Source organism: Coregonus clupeaformis, chromosome 7, assembly GCF_020615455.1.
Source record: "Coregonus clupeaformis isolate EN_2021a chromosome 7, ASM2061545v1, whole genome shotgun sequence".
Classification (NCBI taxonomy): domain Eukaryota; kingdom Metazoa; phylum Chordata; class Actinopteri; order Salmoniformes; family Salmonidae; genus Coregonus; species Coregonus clupeaformis.
In genome coordinates, this window is record NC_059198.1 from 59,001,081 (window position 1) to 59,015,667 (window position 14,587).

Consider the following 14,587-nt stretch of genomic DNA (forward strand, 5'->3'; position numbering starts at 1 on the left):
AGATTATTCTGTGCTTCTAACTTTGTGGCAACAGTTTGGGGAAGGCTCTTTCCTGTTTCAGCATGACAATGCCCCTGTGCACAAAGTGAGGTCCATACAGAAATAGTTTTTTGAGATCGGTGTGGCCTACACAGAGCCCTGACCTCAACCCCATCGAACACCTTTGGGATGAATTGGAACGCCAACTGGGAGCCAGGCCTAATCGCCCAACATCAGTGCCCGACCTTACTAATGCTCTTGTGGCTGAATGAAAGCAAGTCCCCCAGAAGAGTGGAGGCTGTTATAGCACCAAAGGGGGGACCAACTCCATGTTAATGCCCATGATTTTGGAATGAGATGCTCAACGAGCAGGTTTCCACATACTTTTGGTCATGTAGTGTACCTTAAGGAACGTTTTAAAGAATGGAGGCAGTCTGGGAAGTATGTCAGTCAACCAGGGCGGACATTTTTATAAAATGGCTGTTAGAAGAAAATAGGGTAGAATCATTCCAAACAATATCAAAATTACTTTGTAACGTTTAGAGTTGGGCGGTAGCCAGATGTTCATATCGTGCTTATCTCATCCTGGGATATACAGTATTACTGGCTTAGTACACAAGGAGGCTCCAAAAACGCAAAAAAAAAAGCCCATTGGGCGTCTATGAACAGAACGCTAACAAAATTGGCACAAGTAATAGAGAATTTCCATGGAGGCTGCTAGCTAAATATGCCAATGAGCGCAAACAAAAATAAACAAATTGCAAAGACTGGCAATCCAGCTCATAAAGTTATACATATATACGTAGGAGCTACCGAATGTCATTTTTGGTGAGTTTGGACATTTACAAGTGAATGTGAAGAAGAGACATTATGCAAATTGCCCACATTTTGTGCAGATGAACAACATTTTGATGCATGCTTGTCTGAAGGAAGAACAGTACTGGCTCTGGAGCAGAATGTGTACACGCTGTGTCTGTGTGGAGTCTGGAGTCGCTAGGGCAACAGGCCTGCCTGCTCTGCTCAGGAGAAGAGGGGGGAGGAGAAGACCGGCCGAGAAATGCATGGAAATCAAGAGTGGCAGCTGTACAAATAACTAATCCAAAGGGCTTTGACTTCTCAAACACGTTAAAAAGCTAACACAATATGTTGCCCATCTTATTAATTCAGCTACTTAGATAACTAGCAAGTTAAACATAGGGGATGCATTAACGCAGAATTCTGCAATTGTCACGCAGGGTAAAAAGATAAAACACATAAGAAATATCTTGCTGCGTTTTGTAAACTGCTTATTGTAATTTCTGCTCGGCATCAGACTAATTTTGTGCTTCAGTTGCACTTCTCCACTCGGTTGCACGAACGGGCATTCTATCAGCAGACAACGCTCTGACTGTTGTGTAGCTACTTTTCTCCTGTACTTTTCTCGGTGTTGCCAGCCTACTTTTCTCCGGTAAAATTCAAGATTAACTTCAAGCAAAACATTAGGAAATGTAGCTGGCTACATTCTTTCTATGATAAACATTAGAACTATGATGGCCATGCATTGTTTTTGCAAATAAGACCTTGCTTTTTCATTGTAAGCTCATTTACTTGTGTGGCTGCCAGCAAAATAGCATTACACTTCTATTTTCTGCCGAATGTGTTGTACTAATGTATTTTCTGTGAAGGCAAACTATAGTTGCACGTACCTGATCACTCTATTGAAGCAAAAAAACAGTGTTGACTTTCAATATGAAACGCGACCCCTGTCAATACACAGCTGGACTCACCTGCTCCCGCTTTCTCCCGTACTATTTACAAACAAACAAGTGACTGACTCAACTGTTTTGGGGAACTATGGTAAGCTTCATAATATAAAATAATGTGACAGGTGAAATGAGGAACGCAATATGCTTTATCTCCTAATGTATTGCACAAGACTGCAGGTATTTATTTGAAAAGTATCATAAAATTGAACTATGTGTATTAGCAGGGGCTAATGTGACATGCTAGCTAACTATCATACAGCAATCATACATACAAAAGCACATCACAGGAAGCCCCCAATATCTAACAAGTACTGTGCACACACACACACACACACACACACACAATTATATATATATATATATATATATATATATATATATATATATATATATATACAGTGAGGGAAAAAAGTATTTGATCCCCTGCTGATTTTGTACGTTTGCCCACTGAAAAAGACATGATCAGTCTATAATTTTAATGGTAGGTTTATTTGAACAGTGAGAAACAGAATAACAACAAAAAAATCCAGAAAAACGCATGTAAAAAATGTTACAAATTGATTTGCATTTTAATGAGGGAAATAAGTATTTGACGCCTCTTAAAACATGACTTAGTACTTGGTGGCAAAACCCTTGTTGGCAATCACAGAGGTCAGACGGTTCTTGTAGATGGCCACCAGGTTTGCACACATCTCAGGAGGGATTTTGTTCCACTCTTCTTTGCAGATCTTCTATAAGTCATTAAGGTTTCGAGGCTGACGTTTGGCAACTCGAACCTTCAGCTCCCTCCACAGATTTTCTATGGGATTAAGGTCTGGAGACTGGCTAGGCCACTCCAGGACCTTAATGTGCCTCTTCTTGAGCCACTTCTTTGTTGCCTTGGCCGTGTGTTTTGGGTCATTGTCATGCTGGAATACCCATCCACGACCCATTTTCAATGCCCTGGCTGAGGGAAGGAGGTTCTCATCCAAGATTTGACGGTACATGGCCCCGTCCATCGTCCCTTTGATGCGGTGAAGTTGTCCTGTCCCCTTAGCAGAAAAACACCCCCAAAGCATAATGTTTCCACCTCCATGTTTGACGGTGGGGATGGTGATCTTGGGGTCATAGGCAGCATTCCTCCTCCTCCAAACACGGCGAGATGAGTTGATGCCAAAGAGCTCGATTTTGGTCTCATCTGACCACAACACTTTCACCCAGTTCTCCTCTGAATCATTCAGATGTTCATTGGCAAACTTCAGACGGGCCTGTATATGTGCTTTCTTGAGCAGCGGGACCTTGCGGGCACTGCAGGATTTCAGTCCTTCACGGCATAGTGTGTTACCAATTGTTTTCTTGGTGACTATGGTCCCAGCTGCCTTGAGATCATTGACAAGATCCTCCTGTGTAGGTCTGGGCTGATTCCTCACTGTTCTCATGATCACTGCAACTCCACGAGGTGAGATCTTGCATGGAGCCCCAGGCCGAGGGAGATTGACAGTTATTTAGTTTTTCTTCCATTTGCGAATAATCGCACCAACTGTTGTCACCTTCTCACCAAGCTGCTTGGCGATGGTCTTGTAGCCCATTCCAGCCTTATGTAGGTCTACAATCTTGTCCCTGACATACTTGGAGAGCTCTTTGGTCTTGGCCATGGTGGAGAGTTTGGAATCTGATTGATTGATTGCTTCTGTGGACAGGTGTCTTTTATAAAGGTAACAAGCTGAGATTAAGAGTTTGCTCCTATTCTCAGCTCGTTACCTGTATAAAAGACACCTGGGAGACAGAAATCTTTCTGATTGAGATGAGGTCAAATACTTATTTCCCTCATTAAAATGCAAATCAATTTATAACATTTTATACATGCGTTTTTCTGGATTTTTGTTTTGTTATTCTGTCTCTCACTGTTCAAATAAACCTACCATTAAAATTATAGACTGATCATTTCTTTGTCAGTGGGCAAACTCAAATACTTTTTTCCCTCACTGTATATATATATACACTACTGGTCAAAAGTTTTAGAACACCTACTCATTCAAGGGTTTTTCTTTATTTTTACTTTTTTATACATTGTAGAATAATAGTGAAGACATCAAAACGATGAAATAACACATATGGAATCATGTAGTAACCAAAAAAGTGTTAAACAAATCAAAATATATTTTATATTTGAGATTCTTCAAATAGCCACCCTTTGCTTTGATGACAGCTTTGCACACTCTTGGCATTCTCTCAACCAGCTTCATTATGTAGTCACCTGGAATGCATTTCAATTAACAGGTGTGCCTACTTAAAAGTTAATTTGTGGAATTTCTTTCTTCTTTATGTGTTTGAGCCAATCAGTTGTGTTGTGACAAGGTAGGGGGGTATACAGAAGATAGCCCTATTTGGTAAAATACCAAGTCCATATTATGGCAAGAACATATAAAATAAGCAAAGAGAAAGGACAGTCCATCATTACTTTAAGACATGAAGGTCAGTAAATACGGAACATTTCAAGAACTTTGAAAGTTTCTTTAAGTGCAGTCGCAAAAACCATCAAGCGCTATGATGAAACTGGCTCTGATGAGGACTGCCACAGGATGGAAGACCCAGAGTTACCTCTGCTGCAGAGGATAAGTTCATCAGAGTTACCAGCCTCAGAAATTGCAGTATAATTAGAAGAAGGGACTTGCTTGGGCCAAGAAACATGAGCAATGGACATTAGACCGGTGGAAATGTGTCCTTTGGTCTGGAGTCCAAATTGGAGATTTTTGGTTCCAATATCCGTGTCTTTGTGAGATGCGGTATGGGTGAACGAATGATCTCCGCATGTGTATTTCCCACCATAAAGCATGGAGGAGGAGGTGTGATGGTGTGGGGGTGCTTTGCTGGTGACACTGTCTGTGATTTATTTAGAATTCAAGGCACACTTAACCAGAATGGCTACTACAGCATTCTGCAGCGATATGCCATCCCATCTGGTTTGGGCTTAGTGGGACTATCATTTGTTTTTCAACAGGACAATGACCCAACACACCTCCAGGCTGTGTAAGGGCTTTTTTACCAAGAAGGAGAGTGATGGAGTGCTGCATCAGATGACCTGGCCTCCACAATCCCCTGACCTCAACCAAATTGAGATGGTTTGGGATGAGTCGGAGCGCAGAGTGAAGGAAAAGCAGTCAACAAGTGCTCAGCATATGGGGGAACTCCTTCAAGACTGTTGGAAAATATTTCCAGGTGAAGCTGGTTGAGAGAATGCCAAGAGTGTGCAAAGCTGGCATCAAGGCAAAGGGTGGCTATTTGAAGAATCTCAAATATAAAATATATTTAGATTTGTTTAACACTTTTTGGGTTACTACTTGATTCCATATGTGTTATTTTATAGTTTTGATGTCTTCACTATTATTCTACAATGTAGAAAATAGTACAAATAAAGAAAAACCCTTGAATGAGTAGGTGTTCTAAAACTTTTGACCGGTAGTGTATATACACATCAGGAAATGTACATCGTGAACTCATGCACATTAATAGGAAAAAGAAATACAGTATTTTAGAACGTGACCTAACACTTGCATAGAATCATCATACTGAGGAGAATTTACGTTCGCGATCTCCCCCTATATGCAAGGATAGCCAATGACAATACACCTTATTGGCATCTTATTTGAGCCATCCAATCGGAATACATAAACATTGAATACATATCTACAGTGGAAGGTTTAAACATAACCAACCCTGTTACACAAGTGCCCAGAATTTCTAATGACCTCACAGAAAAGGCACCAGCAGCCTTGCCAAGATCTGTGCATGTTTATACATTTAGTGAGAAATTGTGTCATTTTGATTGCCAATTAAACAGTCTCGTGTTCTTTGTGTAGCTCCTCAGTGTTGGCACATGAAATAACACTCTTATTCTCCAAACTCATTAATGCTATCCACTCATTAGATATGCCAGGTTGATGTTAATGGTCGGACACCATTCCCAAATTACTGGACATGATATACTTTAAATGGGGTTATACCCTATTGTATCTCATCTTGAAACGTACAAATCTCATAAAATCAAAAAAAGAAAGAGTAAAAACTCCAATACATATCTAATAACACTTATGTGTAACTATGGGAGGAATTTCACATTATCTTGAGTTATGCAAAGCAATTTATGTATTGACAGGGCAATCAATTGTTTGTATGGAATATGTTTGATCATAGTGACACACCATATATGTATTTGTATTTTCACAACATTCAGTCTCTTTGTTGGGAACTTGTACCCACTTGCTACCTTGGTGAATAAGTTGATCACTTGATTATAACTTTTCCAAGACTATAAATATACATAGACTTTGACTGAATTCTAATAGAACAGTGTATCACCTTCTTAAAGCTGTATCACACCGCCATCTACTGATCGTAGGCACATGTAACTATGATAGGTTAACATGAGAAGGTCCTGTATTCATTCATACAGTACATCTTCATTTAGGATCTTGATATTCATCTTACAGTATATCTTGCTCTTTCAAAAAATTGCATGGTAACATTCTCCAACACGTGCATCTGACTAAACCCTGTGTATCTTGTGAACCTTTAGAATTAGATAAACATAAAACATTCAAGTATCTTTCAAATATAAATTCCTGATGTGGTGTACACAAAAAGAAAAAGAGGGTTCCTCAAGGGTTCTTTGTGAAGGGTGATGGTTCTATGTGGAACCATACTGACCCAAAGAACCCTTTGAGCCCATCAATGGTTCTTTGCATTTCAAGAAAGGGTTCTTTCAACTTTTAGTGATAATTACAATGTAGGGGCGGCAGCGCAATATAATATTTTGGGGTGTGGTTTGTTCACAGCTATTTTTGTGCAACTGAGAGTGTCATTCCAGTTTATCTAATCTGTTGTGTTATGCTATTACATGTTATATATGACTATGTCCAGTGATGGTATGCTTCATTCTATAGCAAGAGGACTCCTGATATCTCCAGGAGTGATAAGTACAATTTCTGTCTTTTTGCTTGCTAGGGCCATCTACTTTAAGTGCTGCCTGTCTTCCGTGCTCTTCACCTCTGCTAGGCAATTAGCAATTAGTGTATGGGATTATAACGATGACAGAACTACGTTTGTATTTAGATTTCGTGATCGCACATTGAGATTCATGGTTGCAAGTACTATTCCAAATGTGTCATTTAATTTTGCAAGCTTGTATCATGATGTGTGAAAGATTTAACACCGGTCACAAACTTGTAACTTGACATTTGAATACATTCACTAAGATTTGCAAGTATAATTTATTTTCAGAATTATTCCATTTACGAGTATGAATATTCTGCTGTGAATGAAAAATGCACGCTCTGAGTTCTGTCACGTTACCAAGAGATTCGTACGCTTGTAAAAAAAGGTTTTGTACATTTAGTAGAAAGAGATTTGCAAGTAAAAATTTGATTTGCGATCTGAGGACAGAACCTTTTACTCCTGACCAAGCAGTTCCCTCTCCCAAAACCACAGCCGCCTAACCATTGGCTGGATTGTTCCATAAATCAAATCTCAGGAAGTAGCTACCCACATGAGCAAGAAAATATTAGGTAAATGAAACCAAAATGTTCTACTTGAAAGTAATAATCTCTTTCATGTGTTCATCAACTTATTTTAAATTTTTTTTGTGAGTAGGCACGATAGTAGTTTGCTTATCATGTTAAATATAATGGTACATTTCTGATGAACTCCAGACCAGCTATGGTATTGACAGCCGCTATTGCATTAGCTAGCTGGCCTCTGACATTCATCCTAGCTTTACTATTAACTGGCTAGCTTTCTCAGGCAGCTTTAGATGCGATGGGTAAATTAATATAGTTGCTAGTTAGCCATCTGATTGATAGTTGATTATAAATAACATTAGCTAGCTAGATAGGTAAATTGAAACTATTCGGGGAAAGCTAGCTAACTCAGAGTCCCTCCAACATCACTGCATGCAGTGTAGCTAATGTTAGCGACTGTGGGTTTCTAGAAAATATAAATATATTTGCTAGCTATATTTTAAAGACTTGTTACTGACTTTTGAATACTTGTCAAACTACTTAATTCCACTGTCTGTTTATTGATTAATTGGTGACTGAAAAAGTTGGCAAGAAGAATGCCCCTCTCAATTTCACTCCAAATAGATTAGCTAGCTAAAAGTAAACTTGATCAAGCTTATGAATATGTAAAACTGTTTACAAAATGATGGCACATTAAAGGTAGTTGTGGTTCTCAGCAACTTGAACCAGGACTGAAATTTCAGCAGTGAGGTTAATTTCTTCCCCCTCTCTGCTCTTTTCCTCAGGTTGAAGTACATCCCTAACACACAGACAGATATAAAGAATTTGGGACGCTCCCAGCATCAGGAAAATAGTCTTGTTCTTGGAGTTTATTCACATGTTTATATAGAAATAGATCCACACATTATTCTCTATCATGCAGAATTGTAGCTAAGCTTGTAACTTGGGAAGCTCATTCAATAATACAGACGTGGGTGATTTCTGTCCCAGGGGACTGAACTGTGTGCAGGTTTTTGTTCAATTTAGGCAACAATTAGTTGAATGAGGTGTTAGTGATGTGCTGGAACAAAAACCTGCACATTGTATTCTACATTGTAGAATAATAGTGAAGACATCAAAACTATGAAATAACACAAATGGAATCATGTAGCAACCAAAAAAGTGTTAAACAAATCAAAATATATTTTATATTTGAGATTCTTCAAATAGCCACCCTTTAACTTGATGACAGCTTTGCACACTCTTGGCATTCTCTCAACCAGCTTCACCTGGAATTATTTTCCAACAGTCTTGAAGGAGTTCCCACATATGCTGAGCACTTGTTGGCTGCTTTTCCTTCACTCTGCGGTCCGACTCATTCCAAACCATCTCAATTTGGTTGAGGTCGGGGGATTGTGGAGGCCAGGTTATCTGATGCAGCACTCCATCACTCTCCTTCTTGGTAAAATAGCCCTTACACCGCCTGGAGGTGTGTTGGGTAATTGTCCTGTTGAAAAACAAATGATAGTCCCACTAAGCCCAAACCGGATGGGATGGCATATCGATGCAGAATGCTGCAGTAGCAATTCTGGTTAAGTGTGACAGTGTCACCAGCAAAGCACCCCCTCACCATAACAACACCTCCTCCATGCTTTACGGTGGGAAATAAACATGCAGAGATCATCCATTCAGCCACACCGCGTCTCAAAAAGACACGGCGGTTGGAACCAAAAATCTCAAATTTGGACTCCAGACCAAAGGACACATTTCCACCGGTCTAATGTCCATTGCTCGTGTTTCTTGGCCCAAGCAAGTCTCTTCTTTTTATTGGTGTCCTTTAGTGGTGGTTTCTTTGCAGCAATTCGACCATGAAGGCCAGATTCACACAGTCTCCTCTGAACAGTTGATGTTGAGATGTGTCTGTTACTTGAACTCTGTAAAGCATTTATTTGGGCTGCAATTTCTGAGGCTGGTAACTCTAATGAATTTATCCTCTGCAGCAGAGGTAACTCTGGGTCTTCCATTCCTGTGGCGGTCCTCATGAGAGCCAGTTTCATCATAGCGCTTGATGTTTTTTGCGACTGCACTTGAAGAAACTTTCGGTATTGACTGACCTTCATGTCTTAAAGTAATGATGGACTGTCGTTTCTCTTTGCTTATTTGAGCTGTTCTTGCCATAATATGGACTTGGTCTTTTACCAAATAGGGTATCTTCTGTATACTCCCCCTACCTTGTCACAACACAACTGATTGGCTCAAACGCATTAAGAAGGAAAGAAATTACACAAATTAACTTTTAAGAAGGCACACCTGTTAATTGAAATACATTCCAGGTGACTACCTGGAGTAACTCCCTGTCAGAGAGACTGATTAGAGGGTTTTGCCGGAGGCCCTGCGTCAATGGGAGGTCAAGGGTGAGGGCTTAGTGGTCAGAGGTGGTGAGAGCAAAGTTACAGACAGGAAGATACAACTTCAACCACAGAGTAAGGCTACCTTCAAACCAAAATGCATGTCCAACGCAGCTGTTTGGTGGGGAAAAACACTGTTTTACATTTTTTATTGGTTGATGGACAGTCTTTGCAAGTTTTCTGATGGACATTGAAAACCATTGAGTTGCTGAATCTTTTACGCATCCATTAGTCTGATTGGAAGGCAACCTTATAGTTCTCAATAATCAACAATGTAAATGTTAACTCTCTTGATCTTTCTTTCAAGAGCATTCAGTACCTCTATCCATCTCTCTACAAGTGCTAGTGACATACTGGTCCAAGGACCTCCAGAGCCTTCTGACTAACTACAGTGGGGGAAAAAAGTATTTAGTCAGCCACCAATTGTGCAAGTTCTCCCACTTAAAAATATGAGAGAGGCCTGTAATTTTCATCATAGGTACACGTCAACTATGACAGACAAAATGAGGAAAAAAAAAATCCAGAAAATCACATTGTAGGATTTTTAATGAATTTATTTGCAAATTATGGTGGAAAATAAGTATTTGGTCAATAACAAAAGTTTCTCAATACTTTGTTATATACCCTTTGTTGGCAATGACACAGGTCAAACGTTTTCTGTAAGTCTTCACAAGGTTTTCACACACTGTTGCTGGTATTTTGGCCCATTCCTCCATGCAGATCTCCTCTAGAGCAGTGATGTTTTGGGGCTGTCGCTGGGCAACACGGACTTTCAACTCCCTCCAAAGATTTTCTATGGGGTTGAGATCTGGAGACTGGCTAGGCCACTCCAGGACCTTGAAATGCTTCTTACGAAGCCACTCCTTCGTTGCCCGGGCGGTGTGTTTGGGATCATTGTCATGCTGAAAGACCCAGCCACGTTTCATCTTCAATGCCCTTGCTGATGGAAGGAGGTTTTCACTCAAAATCTCACGATACATGGCCCCATTCATTCTTTCCTTTACACGGATCAGTCGTCCTGGTACCTTTGCAGAAAAACAGCCCCAAAGCAAGATGTTTCCACCCCCATGCTTCACAATAGGTATGGTGTTCTTTGGATGCAACTCAGCATTCTTTGTCCTCCAAACACGACGAGTTGAGTTTTTACCAAAAAGTTCTATTTTGGTTTCATCTGACATTCTCCCAATCCTCTTCTGGATCATCCAAATGCACTCTAGCAAACTTCAGACGGGCCTGGACATGTACTGCCTTAACATTTTACATTTACATTTTAGTCATTTAGCAGACGCTCTTATCCAGAGCGACTTACAGTTAGTGAGTGCATACATTTTTTTTCATTTTTTTTCATACTGGCCCCCCGTGGGAATCGAACCCACAACCCTGGCATTGCAAATGCCATGCTCTACCAACTGAGCTACATCCCTGCCGGCCATTCCCTCCCCTACCCTGGACGACGCTTGGCCAATTGTGCGCCGCCCCATGGGTCTCCCGGTCGCGGCCGGCTACAACAGAGCCTGGATTCGAACCAGGATCTCTAGTGGCACAGCTAGCACTGCAATGCAGTGCCTTAGACCACTGCGCCACTCGGGAGATTAAGCAGTGGGACACGTCTGGCACTGCAGGATTTGAGTCCCTGGCGGCGTAGTATGCTACTGATGGTAGGCTTTGTTACTTTGGTCCCAGCTCTCTGCAGGTCATTCACTAGGTCCCCCCGTGTGGTTCTGGGATTTTTGCTCACCGTTCTTGTGATCATTTTGACCCCACGGGGTGAGATCTTGCGTGGAGCCCCAGATCGAGGGAGATTATCAGTGGTCTTGTATGTCTTCCATTTCCTAATAATTGCTCCCACAGTTGATTTCTTCAAACCAAGCTGCTTACCTATTGCAGATTCAGTCTTCCCAGCCTGGTGCAGGTCTACAATTTTGTTTCTGGTGTCCTTTATTATATAATTATTATAATTATAATTAATTATAATTATATGCCATTTAGCAGATGCTTTTATCCAAAGCGACTTAGTCATGCGTGCATACATTTTTGTGTATGGGTGGTCCCGGGGATCGAACCCACTACCTTGGCATTACAAGCGCCGTGCTCTACCAGCTGAGCTACAGAGGACCACAACAGCTTTGACAGCTCTTTGGTCTTGGCCATAGTGGAGTTTGGAGTGTGACTGTTTGAGGTTGTGGACAGGTGTATTTTATACTGACAACAAGTTCAAACAGGTGCCATTAATACAGGTAACGAGTGGAGGACAGAGGAGCCTCTTAAAGAAGAAGTTACAGGTCTGTGAGAGCCAGAAATCTTGCTTGTTTTAGGTGACCAAATACTTATTTTCCACCATAATTTGCAAATAAATTCATTAAAAATCCTACAATGTGATTTTCTGGATTTTTTCCCCTCAATTTGTCTGTCATAGTTGACGTGTACCTATGATGAAAATTACAGGCCTCTCTCATCTTTTTAAGTGGGAGAACTTGCACAATTGGTGGCTGACTAAATACTTTTTTTCCCCACTGTACCTGCAATCTCTCCAGAGCACAGAGAAGTAAGCTCCACTCATAATGGTATACTTGATGGACTATGTAAACCTCCTTCAGTATGGCAGTCTGCTTGTGTGATGCTAGCATATTATCCAGGGCCAATGGTTGGATTGGATTTACTGTACTCACTCAAACTCATGCGCTCTCCTCCCACTAAAAGTCTCCCAGGGCTGTCCATTCCTCTATTTCCAGGTGAGTCTGCTGGGCCATGGAACTCTAGAGCAGCAAATCAAAAAACCTGCCACCGTGTTGTCAGCTATCAGACAGTTCCCTGAAGAAGGATGCAACTATCAAGGCTTTAAATGGTCAAATTTGGGGGATGACCACCAAATGCAATAACGTTTTGTACATTTTTTAATAGGTTACAAAACAATAACTGTTTCTTAGCCTGTTCTGCTCAGTTTTGCTAACTACTATGGTAACTTAAACATTGACAACATGCAGACTTTATCCATCAAGACAACACTTAAGAGCTTATGATTCAAAAAGTTCTAAAATCAATGCAAGTCTCATATTCAGGGTAAATAAATGTGTATTCATGTATAAAGGACATCACACAGGTGTGCCAACTAAAATATATATCCCAGACAAGACTGAATAATAGGACAAATAGGCTGTGTTTAGATAGTCTTTTAAACAATGTGTAACAAATCTCCTCCCACAGAGGTTGTGTTTTTCTCTAGCAGGAGGTAAGCTTCTCATATGGTGTTGAGTAAAGCTTAAACCATGTATTAGATCGTAGGTAGGTAGTTAGTTGTAGTTAGGTATTGTAGTTATTGTAGGTTAGTATTGTTGTTATTGTAGGTTTCCGTAGGTAATTATTGTAGGTTAGTATCGAAGCACGAGGCTAGCTAGCTAGCGGGTAGCTACTGGTAACGTTTAGCAACGGTGGAGAGCTGTTTCCAATGTTAATGTGCTGCTAGCCAACGTTTAATTTTCGCTGCGTTATGCGTTATGAAAGAAACTAGACACGGACATGAATTATCTGTTTAGTGTGTTAACACACTCTTGGCAGTTTGTTGTAACCAAGTATTGGTGCTAAACTGTGTGTTAATGGATGCTAGCATGCTAGTTAGCTATGGCGTCATAGCTAGGCATCGTGGGTTGTTGTGGGTAGTTACTGTAGGTTGGCAGTGTCTTCGGCCGTGCCGGCTGTAGCACGGCGAGCTAACTAGCCGTTTTTTCGAACAGAGTCAGAGTCAACACAGTAGCCATTGTGTGCCGGGTGTAGCACGAAGCTAGCTAGCTAGCCGTTCTTCAAACAAAGTCAACACAGTGGCCATTGCTAGCTACCCAACACGACCAGCTAACTGTACTGTAGTAGCTAAATACAATATACTTGTCCTAGCTAGCCAACGTTTAATCATTGCTGCGTCATGAAAGGAACTTGACACAGACACGAATGATCTGTTTAGTGTGTTAACACACTATTGGTGGTTTGTTGTGACCAAGTGTTGGTGCTAAACTGTGTGTTACTGGATGCTAGCATGCTAGTTAGCTAGTTAACACACTATTGGTGGTTTGTTGTGACCAAGTGTTGGTGCTAAACTGTGTGTTATTGTTATTGGATGCTATCATGCTAGTTAGCTATGGTGTCATAGTTAGCTAGCTGAATAAAGTGGGTTGAGTCTATTCCTTTAAACATTGAACCGCTGTGGTTCACAACAATTCTGATTTCTAAAGGTGGAAGTTGGGAGAGTTTTTGTTCGGGTGGTTCAGTGAAACAATTTTAGTTTCTGAGGTAGAAGTTTTTGGTGAGGGAGGCCCTGCTCTCTCCTCTCCCAGATGCTTAGCTCATTTCATTCCGATCTCCTCTGCATTTTTGTAGCCATTTGCTACAGCCTGTCAACTATGCCTCTGCCTATCCCTGTTCTCTCCTCTCTGCACAGGCTACACAAACGCACCACACCGCGTGGCTGCTGCCTCTCTAACCTGGTGGTCCCTGCACGCACCCCACACCTGGAGTTCCAGGTCTCAGGCAGCCTCTGGAACTGCCGTTCTGCTGCCAACAAAGCTGACTTCATCCCAGCCTATGCCAACCTCCAGTCCCTCGACTTCCTGGCGCTGACGGAAACATGGATTACCACTGAAAACACTGCTACTCCTACTGCTCTCTCCTCGTCTGACCATGTGTTCTCGCATACCCCGAGAGCATCTGGTCAGAGGGGTGGTGGTACAGGAATCCTCATCTCTCCCAAGTGGACATTCTCAATTGTTCCCCTAACCCATCTGTCTATCTCCTCATTTGAATTCCATGCTGTCACAGTCACTAGCCCATTTAAGCTTAATATCCTTGTCATCTATCGCCCTCCAGGTTCCCTTGGAGAGTTCATCAATGAGCTTGACGCCTTGATAAGTTCCTTTCCTGAGGATGGCTCACCCCTCACAGTTTTGGGGGATTTCAACCTCCCTATGTCCACATTTGACTCATTTCTCTCTGC